The 23,798-nt window shown below is 39.9% G+C and overlaps 1 protein-coding gene across 5 annotated transcripts in view; it reads left to right on the top strand.

Annotated features, from left to right (window-relative positions):
- The window catches only part of CNTN5 (contactin 5), a 645,973-nt gene that overhangs the window by 219,480 nt on the left and 402,695 nt on the right, over nt 1-23,798 (top strand). The window lies entirely within an intron of this gene.

Below are 23,798 nucleotides of genomic sequence, written 5' to 3'. Positions count from 1 at the left end.
GTCAGTTAAATGGATTACTTCAATCAAAGTTCCACTCATATAGCTGAGAACAGATTTCATTCACCATCTTTCAAATATCTTCAATTTCCAGTTTTGCCTGTCTCAACAAATATGATAGATGGTGCCTATTTGTTTTTAAATAGAAAAATTAAATGGTGTTTAATATGTATAATACTCATTAGGGCTGGTCTGTGCAGATTTTATAAAGATTAACTATTTCAGTTAGGTGTGTGATTTTTTTTAAATGAACAAAATAGTGATACCCGTACAACTTAGTGTAGGATGCAGTTATATCAGTATAAAAATGCTTCATACTATTCATTGTAGCATATTCCCTTTCCTGTATGGGAATAAGCTATACTGGTATAAGCACTTTTCTACTGGTGTAACTGTCCACACTAGTGAGGGTTGTACTGCTTTAATTGTACTGTTATAATTAAAGTGGTACAACCTTTATGTGTAGACACACCCTCAGTCTAAAAGGTTATGTTAAAATGTTGCCATTTAGGATCCCATGCCCATTGGATGTATTCCCACGTAAACCACAAATTTCATCACTGCAAAGAAGATATTTGAGACAGACTGAATTAGGTTGCAATATCTTAAGTACAGGGCAGCTTTCGCTAGGCACCATTTTTCACAGAATAGAAATGCAATAGTTCAGTAACTAACCTAGGCATGAGTTCCTTAGAAAGCTGCCTTACAAAGGTTGAAGAGAGGCAGCCAGGAAACATTTTTAACATGGTACTTTGGTAAAGAGGTGTGTAACTCTGATATTCTTTAGGAGACTTGACCACTGTACTGAAAAGTTTCAAGAATAAATCCATCAGTTTCCTGCTGTTTGGATGTTTTTGTTTTGGAATGCCATTTGTTAAAATTCAAAGATATATAAGTGTGAGTGTGTATGAACATACACATTCTACAGAAGTATAAACAGGGCAAAAGTTTATTTTTATATCTTTCTATTACTCATAATTCAATTCCTTTATCATTGTTTTACTGTCTATGACCTTTTGGGGGAAAAATCCCTATGAATACATATACATTTTTAAAGAGTCCGTAGAGTTAAATACCAAGATCAGGGAGAGAGGAGAAAGCACATAATGAAACATTGGAGATGCAGGGACAGGGTTTTGGTGTTTTTTTTCTGGGTTTTTGTTTTATTTTTTCATTCAAATTGAACTCAGACATTTCCTTCCACTGTATATTTTTTGTAACAGCTAATTTTCACTGCTGCACACAGTACACTTCCACTCCAAATATTCTGAGCACAGTCATAGAGACTTTGACGAAATGGCTGAGTTTATTTGCCTCTGCTTAATCAAAGAGAAATCCGTTAGAATTCCCTTCAGCAATATTGTTTTTAAGCATATGTAAAAGGGCAGGCAAATGGAAGACGTAGAGACCTACTCCAGGCAAAAAGAAGTCAAAATAAAACACTCCTTAGCAATAAAACAAAGTTAGATTTATAAAGAATAAGTATGATGGCACTCCAGTCTCTCTCTAGCCCTCTCTTTCATTACTATTAGACTGAATAACTTTTATCCCTTTAATTTCCTGTTTTGTGTATTAATTTTAAGAATCCAGGTCCGTTACATTAAAGGTAGATTCTCTCTGTGATATAATTAACTACTCCATCCTATGCATTAGTAGTAATTACAGGTATCAGAAAGCATAACCACAGTGTAATTGCACTGTAATTTCAGTGTTACCACTGTGCAATTACAGTCACTGTATTGTAAAGTACATCTGGGATACCATAGTAATGATACCTTGCACTATTCCACAACTGAAATGTTTCTTCAAACTTTCAAGCTTGAAATGTCTCCTCCCCTCCCCCCGAAATCTTTATGTAATGTATATGTTTATCTAATACACACAAACACACTCTGAAAGCACTTTCCTATTACTGAATCCAATACTTAATTCGTGATTGCTAGGGCTGAGCCCCTGCACTTCTAGGCTTGGCAGTTCATAGCTTTGGCACTTCTGGGCTTGAAGTATGAGTTATGAAAGTTTAAAAAAAAAAAAAAAGATTGAGCTCCTGCACCTCTTTCTTTACAAATTAAGTACTGACTGAATCCCTTTGTCATTGGGGAACTTCTATCTAAATTTCCATTAAACACTTGGTAAATCTGTGAAGCAATGTTTAGTAAAGGAAGGGGTAAGAGTCAGGCTGTGGCTAACACCCAGTATGATGAAGAATTCCTTCTGAAGAAAGGTGTTTGATTTAGAAATAGAGGACATTGATACTAATCAATATCCTTTATGATTGTCATTTATATATATATATATAAATGACAATCTTATTTCAGTATGTCAAAGGTCATAATCAGAAAAAGCAAATTATATTTCCAAACCTCCATACTTTGTGGACTTACATCATTCTGATCACTCAAGTTACATTATGGTTACCTTTATGCAGTATTCCTTTGGTTTTATAACTGAGACTGCATTTAGACAGCATCAGTGATAATATATATTGTCATAGATACCAATAAAGGAGTGTAGGATTCAGATTTCTTGATATACATCAAGGAATAGAATTAAGAAATGTTGGGTCCTGCTAGTATTTCAGCGTACCTGCTAGTGTCTTCTGCAGAAACACTAGAATTAGACTGTAGACTTACTCTTAGGCTTGGTTTATTGCTTGTGGTGTGTAGACTGGTGTGTGTAGCTGCATGTGGAAATGACAGGCTCTCTCAGGGGAAGACAGTGGGAAAACCACAACCAGCTGGGAGCTACCGGAGCGTTTCCTCACTACCTATTCCCTGCCAGAGATTCCCCTCCACAGAGAAAGGCTCCAGCAGCAGGGAGCTGCTATCGGAGTGTTTTTTACTGCAGCGGAGAAAAGCTCTGGCAGCACCCTGTGGTGAGGAAAGGCTCCAGCAATGGGGAGCTTCCAGAGCCTTTCGCTATTTCCTCCCCTATCAAAGCCTTTCCCAGAGGTGGAGAAAGACACTGGCAGCAGAGAGTCAGTGGAACACTATGCTGCCATAAGTTTAGGCATATCCTTAGAGTGGTCCAAGCACGACTCCTAGGCATCTGATTTACAGCTGCACCCATTAAGTTCTTCTTCAAAATGTATGCTTGAGACCCATAGTTTTGTCTTTTGAAAAATTATAAATAAATTGGAATTAAATGATTTTTAAATGCCAGCTAATGTCACATTAGTCAAATTATAAATTAAACTATATTACAGAATATGGGGGAATTGAGGCTGCTAGTTGTAGTTGTCCACATAACTTGATGCTGAACCTGGTTTGGAAGAATCTGGTTCCTATTCCTTTTCCATCAGTTCTCCTAGCCCAGATCTGTTATATGGAATCCAGGGTGGGGGAGTGTCCTGGGAGGAGTTAGGCTTTTTCAATTATCAACTGATCACCTAAGAAAATATCCAGAAGAAGCAATGGGAAATTGTTGAAGAATGTAGCAAGACCCTTTCCAGTCAAAGCAGTGAATGGGTGGTGTCTTCGATTCCGACTAGGGGTGGAGTTTCATCCTGACCCTTCATCTGGACTCAGCGGCAAATGAGGACAAATGCAGAGAATGATTTTAAGTAGCAGGCTGCAACTTTATTAAATGTAACACACTGGGAGGGGCACTACCACCCATGCTTTCACATACCAGGCATTTGAAGTGGTTACAGGGCTCCTACCATAAAACCTGTAACTCAGGATAGATTCTCCTCAGTCTTCCCTTAGGTCTCAGCTCACTCATCTGAGTCCTATCACCTCCCAGCTCCACAAGGGAGACAGAGGGTGCTAAAGTGGGGAGACCTTATGGCCTTCAGAGCCAAGGTTTCCCCCTATCCCATGAGCCCAAGTCTCATTAGTAAAATCATAGGTTCTTTACTTGTGGAAACTTTTCCTTTTATCCTTTAACTGCACTGGAAACAGGCTACTGGAGGCCCCAGCAAGTAGCTTGGTCACATCCCACCCACGCTTCCTGGTCTCAGAACTCTTGCCTGATCCACTACATCACTTTTCAGAATCAGACATGGGCCCCTACATCTGACAAATGTACTCTATTATCCTTGAAAAACTCAGGGTGATTATAATGGCTGTCCCTGGGGTGGGCCCAGAACCACCAGTGTCCAAGGATATCCTGGTAACCTCATGGTTCACCTTCTTTTGAGCCTGATCCTCAGGGGCTGCATCCATGGTTCCCTCCCAAACCCACCTCAGGAGCATTTCTGACCAAACCAACCTAACATCTTGCCACAGTTGCTTAATCAATCCAACATCCCTCTGAATCCTATCCCTCAAATTGACTCCCATGCAGAATCCAAGATCATTCTCCCCAAAGTGAATATGGTATTTGTGCAATGTTCATCAACAAGTGCAGAAAAGGCATGAACTGATCCCACAGCATGCCTATCCCGCCAAACACCTGAACACATACGGCTGCAGCCTTGAAACCCAGCTGCAACCCACCTGCTGACCTGACCACCCTCTTGTGAGCCCAGTGCACTATGGAGTGCCTGCAAATTCAACTACCGACTATGGTATGGATTTCCCCACCAGCCACAAGGTGAACAGACGCAGCAGAGGACGTGGTTCCAGTCCACTGAGATCTCCCTGTCCTATTCTACTCTGTAATCCAGGATGACCGGTCTCTCCTCCAGCTCCCCTCTTCCTGCAACTCTTCCTTGCCCATGGTCCTCATCTGCTCCAAAATCCTGTGGAAACAGGATCTTGTGCCCCCCCTGGGCAGCGACTCTAAGCCCATGATTCCCCAGCAGGCTACATGTGACACTCCCCAGGGCAGTGAGGTACCTCACCCCTACCTGCCCTTAGAGTGAAGCAGTCTTGTCTGTGGCTGTTGTAGCTCAGCTCCTGAAACAACAGCCTCTGGCAACAGAAGTACTGCCTTGCAGGCCTCCACGGACCTTGCTCTCTCTGTGCAGGCTAGTGATAGGCGCACACTGACACATCCCCTCCCTCCCCCCGAGTCCTCCGAGCACTCCTTGAAGGGTCTTGCCTTTGTCACTGGACACTGAGAGAAGTTACCAGGGAAGCTGTCTCCAAAGGAACAGTACACACACGAGCTTGCTTGATTCAACTGAGGAACAGCTCCAATACAACATTGCAGCACTGAGATCAATTTACAGTGAAAACAATCCTAAATTTATTTCCAAAGGCTAATATTTAAGAGACAGTGAAGTAAGGATACAGAAATGATTACATGTAAAACAAAAGGTGTAACACACCTCTTAGAGTCTAAACTTCAATTGAACAGACAAATCCTTGTCTACTTAGTATATCTCACCAAAAGCAATCTCCCAGTGTCTCCAACCAGGGTGGCTGGGATCCTTCTTTCATGAATGCAAAATGCTTCCTCAATGAAGGATAAAAAGGTGTCTTTTTGCCTTCTCCATGTATCTTCCACAATTCATTTTTTTTTTTGTCGTCCTCAGAGTCAGGATGACTGCCTGGAGTTTATCCCCTGGTGCACTAATTCCATACTGTCCTAACATATTCATGTTGACTCCATATGAAATGTCTTAAAATATACATGTTACATGTGAACTGAGGCAGACAGGTAACTATATATCCTTTGTCTCCTCAAAATCCGCTGGTCAACCCTGCTTTGATTCAGACTTTGACATATTTTCCTATATAGATCCACAACTCCTGAAATATCATCTGTACATACATCTCACAATGATTATTAGGATCAGCATGACATTCTTATATAGGAGACCCCACTTGACCTTATTTGGATTAATACTATGAAAGCAATGTGTTCTGTGTGCTGAGTTTGTCAGGCAGTGAAACCTTTTCCCAACTGGTACTGAGGGTTTTTTAGGGTCAAACCATGTAAAGGAATCCTCACCCACCTCAGAAATAACAATTCTTAATGCACCCAGGAAGGCCAAACCAGACTTTTCCACAGCACAATCAGGGAGAACCGCTCTGTGACTTCTGGCCTCTCCTTCACCCCTCCTTCTACCAGAAGCACTGACCCCAGCTGTATCTGCATGGGGAGGGGCTGCTGAAGAGCAGGCAGACACAGCTGCCATATGCCCCAAGTCCCAGAATGTCTTCCTCCAGCAACTGTGGGCTGCTCGCCCTCTTTCCTCCTCCACCCTCTGAGTGCGGGGAGGGGGAATGGCTCCTCCACCATGTGCTCCCCAGCACCCTTTGATATGAACCAAGGTGGGTAACAGGACCCAGCATTTTGTCAGGTCCCAGCTGGATGGCTCGGGGAGCAGGCATCTGCTACACTTTCAGCAACAGCAGGCACCCCATGTATCTCTTGTCTTGCTCATCTGCAATCAGGGGGGCTGTGGTACCATAGCTGGTCCCAGCAGCAGGACTCGGAGCCAGAGTTCCCTATGGCTGCAGCAGCAGCTCTGTGAGTCCCTTCCTTGAGAGTAAAAAGAGAGGAGAAGCTATGCTCAATCCTCCCACAGTAGGGTACTGCCAGGTTGAGGAACAGGTTTATGACCCCTCCATGGCAGGAAAGAGATCCCTCAGCTGGGGTGCATCCTCCACATATAGTAATTGGGGGTCCCAGAGCTCCTACCTACTCTCCAGGCGCTGATTCTCCTAGGCTCATAGCCCACCTTGAGTTCTCTTTGTCCTGGCGTTCTGGATGTGGGAACCTGAAAAGAATCCAGCCCAAATCCTGTTGCTCATGGAAAGAAGCAAAAAGAAACTTCACCTGTTTGAGGCTAGGGTTTAAGTTAATAAAAGAGGAGGACCAGGGACCAACCAGCTCCCTTCCTCCAATGAGTAGCCAATGAGTGGCTAGAGACTCTGAAGGGGAGGGGCCACCCCTGCATCCACCACCATCCCCTCAGTGTGTGTTCTTCTTTCCTGTTCAACTGGAGCTGCCACAATCACTGCTGACTCCATCAAGTTTCCTACTCATTGAAGTTGGTGGGTGGCATTCTTCTCCAACAAAAGAATGATTTTTTAATAATGGCATTCTATCAGTCAGTGAAAGCATCCTGTGTTTTCAACCACAAAAAAAGAGCCCTATTGGTCCTTCTTTGAGTCTAACATTTATCATTTGAGTCCAGTCACTTTCTAGTGTGATATCACTGCATGCTTTTTTAAAAATAGGCTAATAGGAACATGTTAATCATGTTGAGACTTTCCTACAAGTGATGGGTAACCTCCAGAGCTCTGGAGTGAAGATTTGTTTCAAAGAGTACCCATAAATTTGAGTGTATCTGACTGAAAATGGTTGACCTTAAAAATTTGTCAACATCTTATAACTAAGTAACTTCACCACACAATTTGCAGTATGTAAGATATTTCCTACAATAAGTATAGGTAGATATAAGGAAATACTGTAGAAGCTGAGGTCAATTTATCTAACGTAAAATTGGCAAGTTTCACCATTGTAAATAAACTGCTTGAATCTGCAAAAACTGAATTGGAGGTTTCATAACCCTTTTTCAAGGTACTTATGCACACCTTTGTTTGCAGTCACAGCTAGAAATCAGAGTAGAAAAAGAATATCCAAACTTTTCAGATGTTGGTTCAAATTTGGTTGCAGAAATAGACAAAATGTTTTATTTTTTAGCAGGTGCTCTCAATGGGCAAAGCATGATACATAGCACACATGATGAAATGGTTCCAGCTCCCAAAATCTTAAGTTGTTTCTTCAGTTTATTGTTGAAAGTCTTTACAGAAAAAAGTGAGATTTCAGGAGAGTCTTTACTGGAGAGTCAATGGAGTTCTTATTTTTATTAACCATTTTCTCTCTCCCTATTTCTTACCCTCATGAAAATGAAGTTATTGCCCTAAAGCAAAATATTTATTTGAGGATGTATTCATTAGCTGGAAAAGCTTGCCTTGTTTTTTCATTTCCCTTAGAGTTATCTGAAAGAATGAGCTGGTTCACCATGATTTTAAAAAAAGGGGGGGAAAAGCAAGCATCCATTCCATTGTGGTTATTAGTAGTAGCAGTAATAAACCATTGGGACAATTTACCATGGGTCATGATGATTCTCCATCACTGACAATTATTAAATCAAGATTGGATGTTTTTCTAAAAGATGTGTTCTAGGAATTACTTTTGGGAAGTTCTACAGCCTGTATCAGACAGGAGGTCAGACTAGAATAGATGATCATAATGGTCCTTTTTGGCCTTAGAATCTATTATTGTTATTGTTGTTTATTATATATACCCATATCAGGCTGCCAAAGAACTATCAACCTGCTCCTTGCAATCTGCTAGTCTGTATCCTAACGTGACCAGATGTCCCGATTTTATAGGGATAGTTCTGATATTTGGGGCTTTGTCTTATATAGGTGCCTATTCCCCCCTACCCCTTAATCCCCATTTTTCATACTTGCCATCTGGTCACCCTTCTTTAGATCCTCCTGAAAAATCCTTGTCCTACTGATGTGCTGGGAAAGCAGCTATGAATTATAATTAGCTTATGATATATCACATGCTGGGACAGGTTGGGAAATAATGATGCTCATGATGAGCTTTGCCTTATAAAGCTGAGCTAGGTGCGTTATAAACGGTATTTTATTTTGCAATCTTCTGAAACATCCATTTTTGTCTACTGCTAGAAGCAAGGTACCACACTAGACAAATCAGTAGTCTGAACCCATGTGGCAATTCCAGTGATTCTCTGTGATTCTCTCTGTGTGTGTGTATTATATATATAGTGTGTATAGTGATGTTACTATGCACTCAGTTAAATAAGGCTAATTAACTGTTATGGTGTGCTTTACATACCACTTCTGGCAATGATGAAGGTATGTTGATGATGAAGCCGTGTTGCTGCCACCTGCTCAAACTTTAAACTGTAATTTAAGATCTTGTTCAACAAACAAAAGAACAAAACTCTGAGTTTTCTGGTTGCCGGCTGATTACTTCAAACAAAATAGCAGTAAGACTTTAATAAATTCAGATCCTCTCCATTTAGAGTTTTGCTGTAGTTTGATTGTCTGTACGCTGTCAAACACCTAATGTTTACAAATAGTTAGTATATCATTAACTGTTGTAGTGCAAGAAGGAATGTACGTTTTCTGTGTGTTCTTTCTAAATAGCTGCCTCTGGTCAGGAATGTTTTATAATTCTCATGTTATAACATAAAGCAAAGTAGAGTCTTCATTCTGAGTCTAGAGACAACTTCAAACACATAAGGCTGGATTCACCACTTTAGGCACCTAAATCCCAGAATCAGGCCCCGTTAGGATTCATAAAACACCTGCTCAGCTGCCCCTGAACCCTGCAAGCACCAAAACTCACTCAGCAGCTAAATTTTTTCCAGTAAAAGATCGTGGGCGCCTATGTTTCTGCCTCTGATCACGTGCACTGCAGCCAGTGGTGGCAGACCCAGGAGGGCAGAGGGGGAAATGTGGGGCCTCTGCCCCTGTGTAATCTTGGGCACCCCTGGTATAGGGGAAAGCAAGAGTGGGACCCAGAAGGGATGAAAGGAACAGGAACAGATAGCAACCCCCAGACCCTCTTTCCCAGGCTGGAGATGGCTCCTCCCTGACCCTGCCAAGTCTCCTATTCTTCTAACCCACCCATTTTCAGGGAGCTCTGCCCCCCCGCCGTCCTGAACGCAGCCCTAGGTATCCAGAAGCCTAAGTCCCAGAGTGATTCAGAAACCAGAAAAACTCACCCATGGGGCCAGATGTGGTGAGAATTCTCAGACTTCACCTACTGGATCAAGCCCTTACAGGTGAGCTAGATGGGTGGGACAGGAGGGAGGCAAAAGACTCCCTTATAACTTTTAGCCCAGTGGTTAGGGTACTCACCTGGAATGTGGGAGACCCTAGTTCAAGTCCTCCCTCCACCTGAGAGGGCACTGGAATTTGAACAGGAATCTGCAACCTCTCAGTGAGTGTCTGAGCTACAGGGCCATCCAATATTCTCATGTGGGGTTTCCTCAGGCTTTCCTGCTGAAGTTGTTCTATTGTAGATAAATAAGCATTGGAATGGGGGGGACTGGATCTTGGGTTTTTCACCTCCCGGGTGAGTGCTCTAACCACCAGGCTATGGAGTCATTATTGTGCTGTCTCCTTTTCTCTATCCCAATGTTGAAGCTCCTGTACTGTGGATAACTAATGAAAGAATCATTGGGCACAGTACACAGGGTATTGGCTATTATGAAGTAAGGGTCTGATTCTCCAAGCTCTGCACAAATAGGTTTTGCACTGAAGCCAGTGCAAGTTCTATTTGCAGAGGGCTTGCAGGGTGAGCCACTTAGTCTTGCTAGCCTGAATCCTGCTTTAATGTTGGTCAGATGTTTGATTAATCCCTTTTAATGATGAGAGCCAACACTTTTGCCATTTAATACAAATTATTATTTCATTATTTAAATATACTATTTCTTATTAGTCACAAGAGATCTTGCATTAATCAAAGGTTTATGGTATTAGTGATATTACAGCTTTCATCCTTCTTAGCCACCTTGGTCAAAACTTTCAAATGTAGTGGCTTAAAGTTTGAGCACCTAAATAAAAGTAGTCTGATTTTTCAGAAGCACTAATCACATGACTAAATGGGAACTGTTGGGTGTGCAGCTCTTTGGAAAATCTGGCCTTTAATACCTAAGTGAAAGCACCCAAGTCTGAAAATTTTGCATGGAATTGCCAAAATGCCTAACTGAATTTCAGTGGAATTTGTATACAGTCACTTGGGCTCTTTTGAAAATCTCATCCTTTGGCCCTTGTGTCTAAAGAATAAAGGCAAACTGAAAGTGGTGTGCTGGGAGCTGAGAGTACATATGACTTAATTGAAGAGTTAATAGATTCCATTTTACTTTCTTCAGATGACAGTAAGATGCGAATTGAAATTCAACTTTTCTCTGTATTTCTGAGAATTAGTGACTGTAAGAACACAAGATTGATATTCACCCCTAATGAGAGCCCTTTAGAACAAATGTATGTATACAATCTACTTTGCCATCAAAGAAATCTATGGTGATACCTGTTCTTGTAATGAGACTTTATACAATGCAGTTGAGGATTTTTTTTTTCATTCTGGTGGTGGATATTAGGTTCTGTCAGCCCACTTCTGTTACCTGTACATTTTTTTCTCATTTCCTTCAAAAAATCCTTTTTAATATACTGAGAAATTTTATTTGTAGATATTTATACTGCTGCCTATCACCATAGTATTGGAATACTTTCTACATACATTTGACAACAATAATGAAGTTCCTAGTGGATTTAAGGGAGTACTCTGTATGGAATGTGGTCATTTAAATAGAAACTAAATATTGTAGTCTATCATAGGGGTCAGGAAGAGCCTTACACTTCTGAATTTCCTCCATCCACATACCTGACTGTGTAATTGCCCCTGCACATTGTGGAGTTTCTACTTTTTCCTCTGATAAGCAGGCAGGTGACTGGTGAAACAAATGAGATGATAGGAGTAGCTACTCAAGATCAGACCACCACGGATCCTTCAAATCCATCATACCTCCACCTGTACCTGCAGATGCTGCTCCTGTTCTGCTCAGTATCTGACAGTCTGCTGCGTGGAGGCCACAGCTATTAAGCAGAGCTAGAGCAACTACTCTAGGCCAGGCAGGGAGTTTGTGAAGGGACATAACCGGAAGAAGAAAAATAGGAAGAGGAACAGGGGAACCTATGTAGCAGACTACATAGACCAAGACCCTGTCACTTATTCCTATGCAGTGGAAACTTGCTAAACTCCATAATAATAAAGGCATGACATAGAAGTGCTTTATTTCGTTGGTCAGTCTGATGACACAGATCAGTATAAAAAAAGATGATGGGGGTCAGTGACTACAATGACCACTGTTACAGCACAATTAACTGATCCATGCACCTTTTAATCCCCACACAAAAAACAGCGTTTCCCCTTTCCTCTGATTCACAGAGGTTTTCATAGCAAAGTCATTTGCTGATATTCATATTACCAAGCCGTCAATACTTTTACATACAGGATAGTGCATTTACTAGTAACGTGTGAAGTATTCTCATGAATAATTTAAGATAAACCACAGTTGTCAAAATAAATGAATGAAGTACAGTTCGTGATGCATTATCCTGGCATCTTTTATTGTGTATGTTCACTTCCTGACTAATTCAAAAGATTCAGTAATCCGCAACAGGTCTCCCAGTCATTTGAGTCAGTGAACAATGTCTACTGTATTTTCATAAGTATTTGATTGGATGACTGTGATGAAAGTCACTAGGTTTGCAGCTCAAAGCTTATACATCACTTTGAAAATGTAAGTGTTTGCAAACAAAAAAACCCAACCCCCTTCCTATGTGCATGCATTTTTATTCGTGTTCTATGCAAGGGCCTTTGAGCCACTGAAGTTGCATCACTAGATCATCATCATCTGTCATGGGAGACATTCCCTCAAACATTATCTGTCTACTTTAAGCATTTGTCTGATTCCTGTTACTCTACTATTTGAGTGCCACACAACATCCTGTGGGGTAGAGCAAATACTGTTATGATGATGACAAAGGACAGGATTTTTAAAGTTATTTAGGTGCCTGAAGATGCAGATAGACATGTAGTGAAATCTTCAAAAGCACCCTTTTGCTTTCAGTCTGGTCTACCTCTCACCTTGACACCTTCACCTTGAAAACACCCAGTTCTTCAGGGTGGCATCCAGTGTAGCTGTGATCATAATACAGTCCTAAACCCAAGCGTAAAATAGAGTGATCCTCTTTAAAAGAATATTTTCCTGAGCTGATAATTTTGCAAGTCTTTTAAACACAAAATAAACCTTCTAGCCAATTTTAAATCAAAATATTGATGATAGTGGAAGTTTTCAGTCCTATTGCTAATGTGTTTTTCCCATCATTTTTGCTACATGTTTTTTCCCCTGCCTAAGGAATACCTGGATATTTTACTTCAATGACCCCGCTCAGTGACTTAAGGATAGGAGGGTTCTCCTCTGTCATGATGAAGTGTATGATTTATCTGTTGTTATATCCATAAAGATACAGCATTAACTAAGCAGTCTCTGGCATAATCAGACTGGTTTGGAGTTCACTAACTGTAATCTTGTGCTGTATATCTCAGTTAATCTTGCAGACTGTGGCTAATCACATCCCCACCAGGTAGGCTCACATTTCTCACAGAGCTGGGATTATTAAAATCCATATTTCACGTTAACAGCCATGTGTGTGAGATTAGTTTCTAAGTAGTAATGCACCTGCCATAAATACCTCATATCTAGTATCTTCTGAAATACTGCTGCTGTCAAAGATGAAAAAGCACGATGTGCATTCAAAACTAGTTTACATTTCTTTTTTATGGACAGGTGAACTTTTCTTTGGTCCTTTACTTTACTCTGATATACCTGAAAAGCTACAGGGCACACAACACAATAGAAACAGACTCTAGTGAATCATGAGGTGGAAAGGAATTGATAGGGAAATGTGGCTATGTTATCTTACATTAGTGGTCTTATCTCGCCTTTCAAACCTGCTAGGAAAAAAACAAAGTTTAAGAGAAGAAAACCTGTGTTAATTTTGTTCATCCTTTTAAACACTCAAGGTCAATGTCCACTCTATGCTAAAGCTTTATAAACCTGAAGTTACTCCAGTGAGGTCAGAATTGGCCCAGAAATTGGCTCAGCATTGGCTTTTTAGTATCTGCAGTTTTTCTTTTAAAAATCTCCATTTGAAGACTGACACAGGGAAGATAGGTAGATGCAACAGATTTTGCTGTTAAGTCTACTGATTTCCATTCAAGTTTCTCAGTCATTCAGCTGGCATTCAACTGATTATAATTATGCTAAAATGAACTGGTTTTAACATATTTTAAATAAAATGGTTAAGAATGAGATATTATCTTTACTGTTTGCATACAGATTAGGACTTGAAGATGGGTCTCCCATATCCCAGCTGAGTGCCCTAACCATATGCTCTTGGCTACTCTGGGGTGGGTGGAATGTATGTACACACCTGCACACTCACTGTCTCGCTCTCTGATTTTTCATTGGAAAACTCCAAAATGTCTGTTTCATCCTGATGTGATAGAGGAGCATTTTTGCAGGAGGGAAAACCATTTCCTGCCCAGCTCTATTCATCAAAACTGCATTTTACAAGGAAAGTACATAAGATTGGAGATAAAAATAGCTTCTCTGCTAAGCCCTAATACCTTCCTAATCAATACATTCAAGAGTTGATGACACTGTCTGTGCCCAGGATGCTGGTACAGCTTTCAGTTTATATTTAAAGGTGTTGAAATGTGCACACACAACACAAGGGATGCCAAGTGGTGGTTCTCTTTTTAGACAATAATACTTGGATGTATTGTCCTTTTATAACAAAAATGCCACTTAATCTACAATTCTTATATAACTAAGTATCTCTTGTAGTTTTAGGGAGTTATTTGGATTTATCACTGCAGCTGCTTTGCAGTTCTTTATGTCAAGTATGCATAATAATCAGTCAGAAACTGCTGCTAAAATTTCAACTGCCAAGAAAGAAAGAGGCAAAATTTATTCAGTAAGGCAGGTCATGCAATACGTATCTGGGTGATCACTGAACACCCTCCAGGATGAACTGGGACGGGGAGGATAAGCAGTACATTATAAATGCTGAGGTCAAAGACCAACTGTTTTACACTCTGGTTATTATTTGTATTATCACAGTGCCTAGGAATCCCAGTCATGGATCAGGACCTTATTGTGCTAGGGGCTGTACAAACACAGGAAAACAAAGACACTCTCTGATCCAAGGCATTTACAGTCTAAGTATAAAACAAAAAATAACAGGGGAGACAGGAGAGAACCACAAGAAAGCACTGACAATACTGGCCAGTATGATAGGCAGTCGTCTCAGCATACCAGCTGCCTAATCTAACTGTGTGGCCTCCATACTGGATCTTCAGAGCTAGTCATAGTTAGCAAAATTATTTTGGGCTAGAGGTACCTGTGCCCCTATGTATATATTTAAAAGAGAAAACAACTACAACCCTATAATCCTTTTACAGATTTATATCAAGTAAACATATCTGTCCATCTAGACAGACTTGTGTATATATATATATAGACAGGGACGAGATGACTTCCTGAGGTCCCTTCCAACCTTAATCTTCTATGATTCTATATACCCATAACTGTAGTATCTGAACACTTCCCAAGTATTTGGAAATTGAAATAATGTATAAAGGCTACCCATGGTGGTCAGAGATTCCAGCTAGTTCTCCAACAATTTAGAGTTCAGTGAAAATCCAGATCCTAGCAAAGCATGTGAGCATCAATTGTGATCAATCTGCTTAGGCAGAAGCCATGCTGTTTACATAGATATCTAGACTGATGGTCTGGCTTGTGACAGTCTTATCTGGAGCCTAACATCCCTGATAGCAGGGCATAGGTATACATAAAGGAGAAGGGTGTTTTTCTTTTTTTAAAGAGTGACTGGGTGCTGTGTTGTTTACAGTCTGCCGCTGGGATAGTGAAGAGTTGACATCACTCTTCCCCCAGAGCACATCAGTGTTAACCACTTTAGGAAGCCGGCAGAGGAGAAAGGGTTTTATACTTTTTTAATAATTGAAGGTTCTTTCAATACAATACACTAAGAGCTTTAATTTGCATGCAAGATATGCAGACTTTGAGCACTTGCGTCAATTTATTGTTTGAGTTCATTTGCATCAAATTACATGGGAGAAAGCTTAGACAAACCAAACCAAACAATTTGCAAAACAATCAGAATTTCAAATCATACTATTTTATTGTCAGGCAAAGAGATTAATGTCTAACAAGTGGATATTAATGATTAGTACAAGTCTTTGGAGAGAAATCTGGCAAAGGAATCAGTTCAAAGGCTGCCTCTTGAACTGCAGAAAGTCTTTACCCAAAATATTTTCTTTCTGCCTTTTTAACCAGTTTTCAACTTACATGGTCACCTTGGGTTTTCAAAATAAAGTTGATCTTGCTTTAGTCAGCAATAAGAGAAAGAGGATTTTCATGTTCTCTTGTATTCTGAAGGTGATAACTAAACACTTATCTTAGCTTTGCAAACAAGTAAACCGATAGAATTGTGGTTCCTGAAACCCCAACAATACATTTGAAGCCAGAAACTTGGAATAAAAACTTGGGACTAAATTCTGTCCTGAAATACACTCCCTTAATATGATCAATTTCAGGGAGATTACATAATGTATACATTGGTCTGGAATTGTGGCCTTTTAACTTTTGACTCCTATGAAGGACAAAAGCAACGCAAACACAGACCAATGCACATAATACTGTCACTCCTTGAATATCGGAGAAGCTAGGCTACATTAGAAAAACAGCCTACTTCCTCTCTTCATTTATGGAGTAAATAGCTCTAGGTACACTGTGAAAGGATAAAAACCATGACCAGATCCGAATTATCACAGTGGAACAAAAAATAACTTTTCCTAGACACAAGCCAAACTATGTTTTTAACAGACTACTTTTCATGATCGTGTAGATTCTCCTACAGACAGAATGACTTGGGTCTGATCCAGGACTTTATTGTACAGGTCCCTGTTTATGTAGATAATGCAGTATTAATGTGTTCAACCATCTCTTCAACAGAAATCATGTTTGAAGTAGGCAAGGAGAGTGCACTCTGCTGAATTTTAAACCCTGTTACGTATTTTAATTTAACCACATACCTGATCAGACTCTGACCACAGTTGCATTTTTATGAATCTGCTGAAATCAATGAATTTATGCAACAATTTAGACCAGCATCTGGCCCTTGAATTATTTGAAATTTCAAGTTGTTATAACTGTATTTCAAAATGTCCTTTTTATTATTGGGCCAGATACTCATCTGGTGTAACTGAGGTAGTCCCACTGGTTTTTAATAGAACTATGCTAATTTATATCAGATGATGTTTTAGCTAATTATGTCTAAGCATGTCCACTGGCATGTCAATTTACCCATTAATACAAGGAGGAAAAAATCAATATCACATAGCACACCAAGGATCCTGTCATCATCCTCTTTTGGCATTACAGAAAGCCTCTGTGTGAGCTTATGAGAAGACCTGCTTCTCAGATTTCAGTTTTCATTTCCCTTCTTAGCACAAGTTTTGCCTTCACATGTGAGCTGAATTCCCAGTCATATCAATAGGAGTTCCATGTGCATATTTAGCAATTTTTGCAAAGATAGAATTGCAAGAAGTGTTTATCTATCCATTTGTCACACAAAGCTGCATTGAATTCATATGGCACCAGGATTTGCATCCTGATCCTGACAGGCACTGAGACTATAACTCCCGTTGACTTCAGCTTGCTCTCAGTATGTGGCAAAATCAGGACCTACATTGCATTTGGAGGGAGATGGAGTGCTAAGGAAGGAATAAAATGAAAACAAATCAGCAGCTTCTGTCGTATATTTAATCTGTTTTTAGACAAGTACCATGTATGTATTTTTCTTACCTATACGTCAAGTGATGAGGGCCTGACAATTAGGGAAGAGGAGCTGGGGGGAAAATGCTATGGAAGAATGCAATACTGGTACTTAAATAGCGTGTCCTTGACACTACCCCCCCCCCCACATAATCCCGAAAATAAGAGTCTAAAGCAATTGTTTGCTATCAAATCCCCGTTATCGGTTCTCCTTTCCTTGTCAACCTAGTAGCCACTGTCATTAATTTGAAAGCTGAGCCCACAAGCCATGCACCTGCATCTGTTGTGCCAGTTGTCCTATCCTGGGACTAAAGTATCCACTCTCACATTTTCCAAATAAAAGCTGAGATGGCAAATTATGCACCTGTGCTCTTTTTTCCTCTCCACCTGCTCTACCGGGTTGTTCTGCTGTCCTTTCTCAAAACCAATGTGGCCACCATTAATGAAAGTCTGCTGTCTGTTACTTTAAGTATCATGCTTTACTTGAAAAAAAAAAATATGCCTGGTCGAAAGGAAATGAATCCAGGCAGCTACTATTATAAGTCACTGTTGTGTCAACAATTTGAAGCTTCATCGTATTTCTTTTAAGTTGATTGAAATTTTGCCATTAATTTCATTGGGAGTGTCTTAGGAAGCAGAGGTTGTAGCAGAGCAGAACAAAGAATATACATTCATTTGGTTTGAAGAAGCAAAGTCTTGGTGAGATATATTAATATAACTTAATTACATTCTGTCCCATCCTTGATACACTTGAGAATGCAACACAAGATCTGTTTCCTCAGTTAACAAACAGATACAATTGCATCATTTGGTGTTTAAGAACTAGTAAATCAGGGGCAACAAATGGACGTTGCAGTTATCTAGCTCAAAGAATGACTGACATTGCAAAGGACTAGAAAGTTAAATGTCCTGATCAGTTTTCATATTCCTGTTACGAAGATCGGTTCTTTTAACGATTATGATAGAGAGAAAACATTCCTCAACGTCAATGAGTGGGTAGCTCTTACCTGAAGTGCCTTTAACATCAGACTATGCCGACAACACCATTAAACTTATTAGTGTTAGTGTACATCTGCCATAAAATAAAGCAAACAGAGTGCATAGATGAGTGGGTGTGTGGGTAACATTACATGGATAAAGTTTAGTACACAGTCTTGCGGGGGGGCGGGACTGCACTTCCGAATGAACAGCTAATGCCAACAGAGATGACTGCAAACTGTCATCTCTGCCTTATCCCTCCTTCCCCCTTTTGCTGTACATGTGCCTCCTATGTTTCCATTTGATCCTATTCAGTGAACCAATGTAAGGTTTTCTTTTTGTCCTCCATGGCATTACTTCCACCCAAAACAGTGTCCTCGAAGTTCTTTAAGTTTTGTTTATATTATTATTATTTATTTTATTCAGTGCCATAGTTGCAAAGAACACTTCAGACAAATATAGCAATAAGCCACTCTAGAAAGGATGCCAATAGGCATTAGCAGCCTCTTACTGCATTCCCATGATTTAGTGAGGCTCCCTCTTGGACCCAGAATCTACCTTTATGGATCTAATTGCAAGACAAGTGCCACGTTGAACAGTTAAACTAAATTAAATTTACTAATAAGTGTATTTAAATTGCAATTCTGTTCTTTTCCAAAGACAATCTGCAAATGTTACATGTTTTAATGATGCATGCTCTTGTACTTTTGCTCTACTGCTGAATATATAATATTTTAAAAGTTAGTCTGTTGATTTCTGAAGAACTGTGTGATCAGGCAATATTGAGATCTTACTGCAATTTATTTTGGACATTGAATACATGAAAGATTTTTTTAACTGTACAATGGGGGAGGGCGGCTTACATATTGGCTACTGAAAAACAATTAAGGTGTGCTGTGTGTTGTCACAAAATGTCAACATTTTGAAAATACTATACTTTATAGACTTTTTTGAGCACCAAAGGATAATTTAGTTTTTTTTTAATTTAGATTTTTTTTTGGTTTTCTAAACATCATCAGAATGATCTGGTGTATCTTTTTCTTGCTGTTGCTTTGACTTTAGTAAAATGTTCTTTACATTTGAGGCTTAGCCCTCAAAAAAAAAAAAAAAAGGTCTGAAAGAACAAGCTAATGCACATGGAGGATTTTTACAAATTCTCTCAGTACTATTTTAAATTTTATTTTTTACATTGTGATAATATGTCAATTTAAATTAGTTTATATTAATAGCTTAGTGTTGTATTCTTTGGAGATATCCAAAAATAGTAGAGCATAATTTTCTCTAATATGCTCGAATAGTTAGGATTAAAGTGTTTTTGTGTCTGATGTATAGGCAACTGAAAAACTGAAGTCTCTTAAAATTGACATTGCTGAAAAGATGCAACTGGAACTTCAGATGACCATCTCTGGCAGGAATTTCTTTATCATTAAAATTAGTCTGATGCTCCTTTAACAATGAATGAAGAAGAAAGGAAGTTATTTTCTCTACTGCATAAAGTGTTAAAAATTCAGTTTAAAACTTTAGTTTAAATATCTCTTGGAAATGCACTTCATGTTTACAAAATGCCCAAAACTTACTTATCAGCTGATTCTGCAAGATCATACTTCAAGACGAGGCACTTATACTTTTTGATTATATGTATGTTATACTGTCACTACAAAGTGATTTTAAAACCACAGGAGATGTACAATTTATTGTATTCATTAACTGGGAATATTCAAACTCCATATCTACCTTTTTTCCATGTTAAGGGCAATATTTGATGTTTCGTAGCTCCCACTGAAGTCAATGGAGATAAGCCAGATTCACTTGAGGGCAGAATTTTGATCTAAGAGGACAGTAACATATTATGGTATTTCACTGTTTCTCCCATGGTATATTTTAACATGACCTGGAAATAAAATATTTATTCTTTGCTACTAATCAGTGTAACTAAAAGTATTTGATTTCTGATGGGCATGCCAACATGTCTTGTATCATTAGCAATTCTTATCAGTTAAAGTTTCTGAATACCTTTTATTTATTTTAGTTGCTGAAAATTACACGTCAATATAAAAATAATGGCAAATTGTACAAAATCAGCTTTAAAATAGCAAAATCTCCTTAAACCTTTCAGTCTACCTATCCACCTTTCCTTAACCCATATAAACCCTCATCCGCTTTCATAAATACAGAACAGGTATAGTGTTCCCTGAAGGTCACTAGGTTTAGGTTCTGTTGGATCAAGAGAAGTGAGTTCAAACTAATGACCTTCAATGGAAACAATCTGCCACCAGGAGGCTGTTAAGTTAAGCAGCTCAGACAATCTTTGTATTATGGTCCCACTGAAGGAGACTCTGTCACTCATGTTTCCAGGATCCAAACAATGTAAGCCTTTAAATGGTAAAAAAAAAAAAAAAAAAAAAAACATTTTGTGTGGTACCTTGAAATCAACTGAAAACTCCTCCTCCTCATGGCAAATCCCAAAGGGACATAGCTTTCTTGCAGATCGAGCACCACCAGGATCAAACTTTGGCTATGTCTTTAAGACTGTTTGGTTAGATGTTTAAGTTATGTCAGTAATTGGCCATTTTTTTCATGCTGCCAAACCTTTTGGTGACTATATGATTGCTGACTGTGTACCATTCTTTGGTAAATGTGCTTTGTAATTCATTGGTCTTCCGTCTTAATATGTTCAAGCTGCTCAAATGGAAACAATGCTGATGGAGGTGGTTGATGAGTTCGTCTGCAAATAACTTCATTGCTGATCTTGTCCTGCTATGTAATGTAGAGAATAAGATGATACGAATAAAAAACATCAATCTGCTACTCTTCGGCTTTCCTCAGCACCCACATTTCACTGTCATATGATAGAATTAGTTTCACTGTGGTTCTAAAGATCAGCAGCTTTGTAGTAATCTGGATCACCCAACATCTCCACAGAGTCTGCCAACAGGCCCAAGACATGGCAGTTGCTGCTACATGAGTCTCCACATTTTTAAACATCCTTTATCACTGTATTTAGCATTTGTCCCCTGCTCAATATCCTGTCAGAGCAGGTTAATATGGATCTGGTTATAATCTAAATTTGGAGGCTTGATGATAATGTGCTGCCTGAAAGAAGCAATATTACACAGGTGTGCTGCTGTATTTTGCAAATGCTCTTCAGGTGACTCATCCTGTCAAGCCCATCACTACAATAGATAGGCACCCTGTATTTGAGGGACCTCGGAACTTAATTGGGAGTTTTACAGTTGAGAAGATCCTGGGAGACTACAACTCCCATAATACTTTGGGGAAAAAGGAGAGAGACTCTTCCTTTTCCAGGGAGCTCAGGAAAAAAGCATGTGTGGATTCCATTTTGGTTTTGGAGTGGAGCGCAGCCGAGGCTGGAAGCTGCTGCTGCCTGCTGCTGGGGTCCTGAAGCTGCTGCTGAGAGCCTGCTGGAGTTTTTGATGGAGCAGGGAGCTTCGGAGGTTGGTTGGCATTGCTCAAGTCAGGGCAGGAACTGAGCCTGGAACTGACTGAGGTGAGTCTGCAGTGAAGGTGGTGTGAGTGTCCCCCCCTCTGTTGTTTGGGGCAGAGCTTGTAAAGGAAGTTGCACAGCAGAGAAACATTGACTGGGCCTGAGAAGAGGCAGAGAGGCATTCTCTTTGAGCAGGGCCAGGACTGCAGACATTTGGTTGGGCCAACTCCAAATCTTCAATTTGATACCTGGGCTGAACGGGTACACTGAACCCACAGAGTGCGGTCTGCTTCTTCAGACCTTCAAGCGTGCCCAGGCAAGCCAGGGGTTAGGGCTCTGAACTCTAGGGGCGTGGACACTCCGGAGGTGGGGTAAATAGTGGCAGTGTAAATGCCAGTTAGACAAGTTTCATTTATTACTGTACACCATATTTATTAAATGATTTATTCAACTGCCCCGGGTATATAGAATACTAGTGATATTTAATTTTAGTCTGTTATGACATATTTCCTTAATTCATTAAGTAAAGGTTATTAACCCTAATTTAAGTATATTGGATGTATAGTTTGCATAATTGATAGTTTTGAGTTAGACCCATGCCACAGATTATTATCATCATTAGACTAGGTTTAGTCCTGGAAGCACCCAAGGCACACCATTGAGTGTGTACAGCGTCCAGCCAGGTGGAGGCACCGCCGATTTTAAACTCCTTTAGGAGTAAAGGAACTGCAGCAGAGGGGTGGATAGAGGATTCCCACCTATCACTGGGATACTCAGGATCTCCTTTGTTGTCAGCAACCTTAGGCACCTGTGCACACAGGTGAATGTTGCCTGCTCCCAAGTAAACCAGAAAAAAAAAAAAAGGGTTTACAATAATCTGGTTGTGATGAACATAGATAAGTAATCTGGGACATCTGGTGGGGGGGAAGGGGAAGATTTCAACCAGCAGAGAGAAAGCTGAGCAACATCCACGTACAGCAGCCCAAGCAACCCATAATCTTAGCTTTCTTAACAGCTTTAGAAACACGTGTAACAGGGCGAGTGGCAGAATGGAACACTGAAAGAGCCTTCAGGGAATCACAGAATTATAGAATTGTAGGACTGGAAGGAACCTTGAGAGGTCATCTGGTCCAGTCCCCTGCACTTATGGAAGAACAAAACCTTATATTCATCATCTCTGATGGGTGTTTGTTTAACCTACTCTTAAAAATCTCCAATGATGGAGATTCCACAACTTCCTTAGGCAATTTATGCCAGTGCTTAGCTACCATGACAGTTAGGAAGGTTCTCCTAATGTCCAGTCTAAACGGCCCTTGCTGCAATTTAAACCCATTGCTTCTTGTCCTATCTTCAGAGGTTAAAGAGAACAATTTTTCTCCCTCCTCCTTGTGACAATGTTTTATGTACTTCAAAGATATGTCCCCCCCTCAGTCTTCTCTTTTCAGATTAAACAAACCCAGTGTTTTCAATCTTTCCTCAGAGGTCATGTTTTCTTGATCTTTTAATCATTTTTGTTGCTCTCCTCTGGACTTTCTCTGATTTGTCCACATCTTTCCTGAAATGTGGCAACCAGAACTGAATACAATACTCCAGCTGTGGCCTAATCAACACAGAGTAGAGTGGAAGAATTACTTCTCATGTCTTGCTTACAACACTCCTGCTAATACATCCCAGAATGATGTTCACTTTTTTGCAACAGTGTTACACTGTTGACTCATATACAGCTTGAGATACACTTTGACCCCCAGATCCCTTTCCACAGTACTCCTTCCTAGACAGTGATTTCCCATTTTGTATGTGTGCAATTGATTGTTCCTTTCTAAGTGGAGTACTTAGCATTTGTCCTTTTTTAATGTTATTCTATTTACTTCCAACCATTTGTCCAGTTTGTCAAGATCATTTTGAATTTTTTATCCTATCCTCCAAAGAAGTTTCAACCCCTTCCAGCTTGATATCATCTGCAAATTTTATAAGTGTACTCTCTATGTCATTATCTAAATCATTGATGAAGATATGGAACAGAACCGGACCCAGAACTGATCTTTGCAGGACCCCACTTGATAT

The sequence above is a fragment of the Emydura macquarii genome, unplaced genomic scaffold (genome assembly GCF_026122565.2).
Source record: "Emydura macquarii macquarii isolate MOO-44397 ecotype Brisbane River unplaced genomic scaffold, CSIRO-AGI_Emac_v2 contig_318, whole genome shotgun sequence".
NCBI lineage: Eukaryota > Metazoa > Chordata > Testudines > Chelidae > Emydura > Emydura macquarii.
Note: the sequence above shows the minus strand (reverse complement) of the source record. Positions and strands in the feature narration are given on the sequence as shown.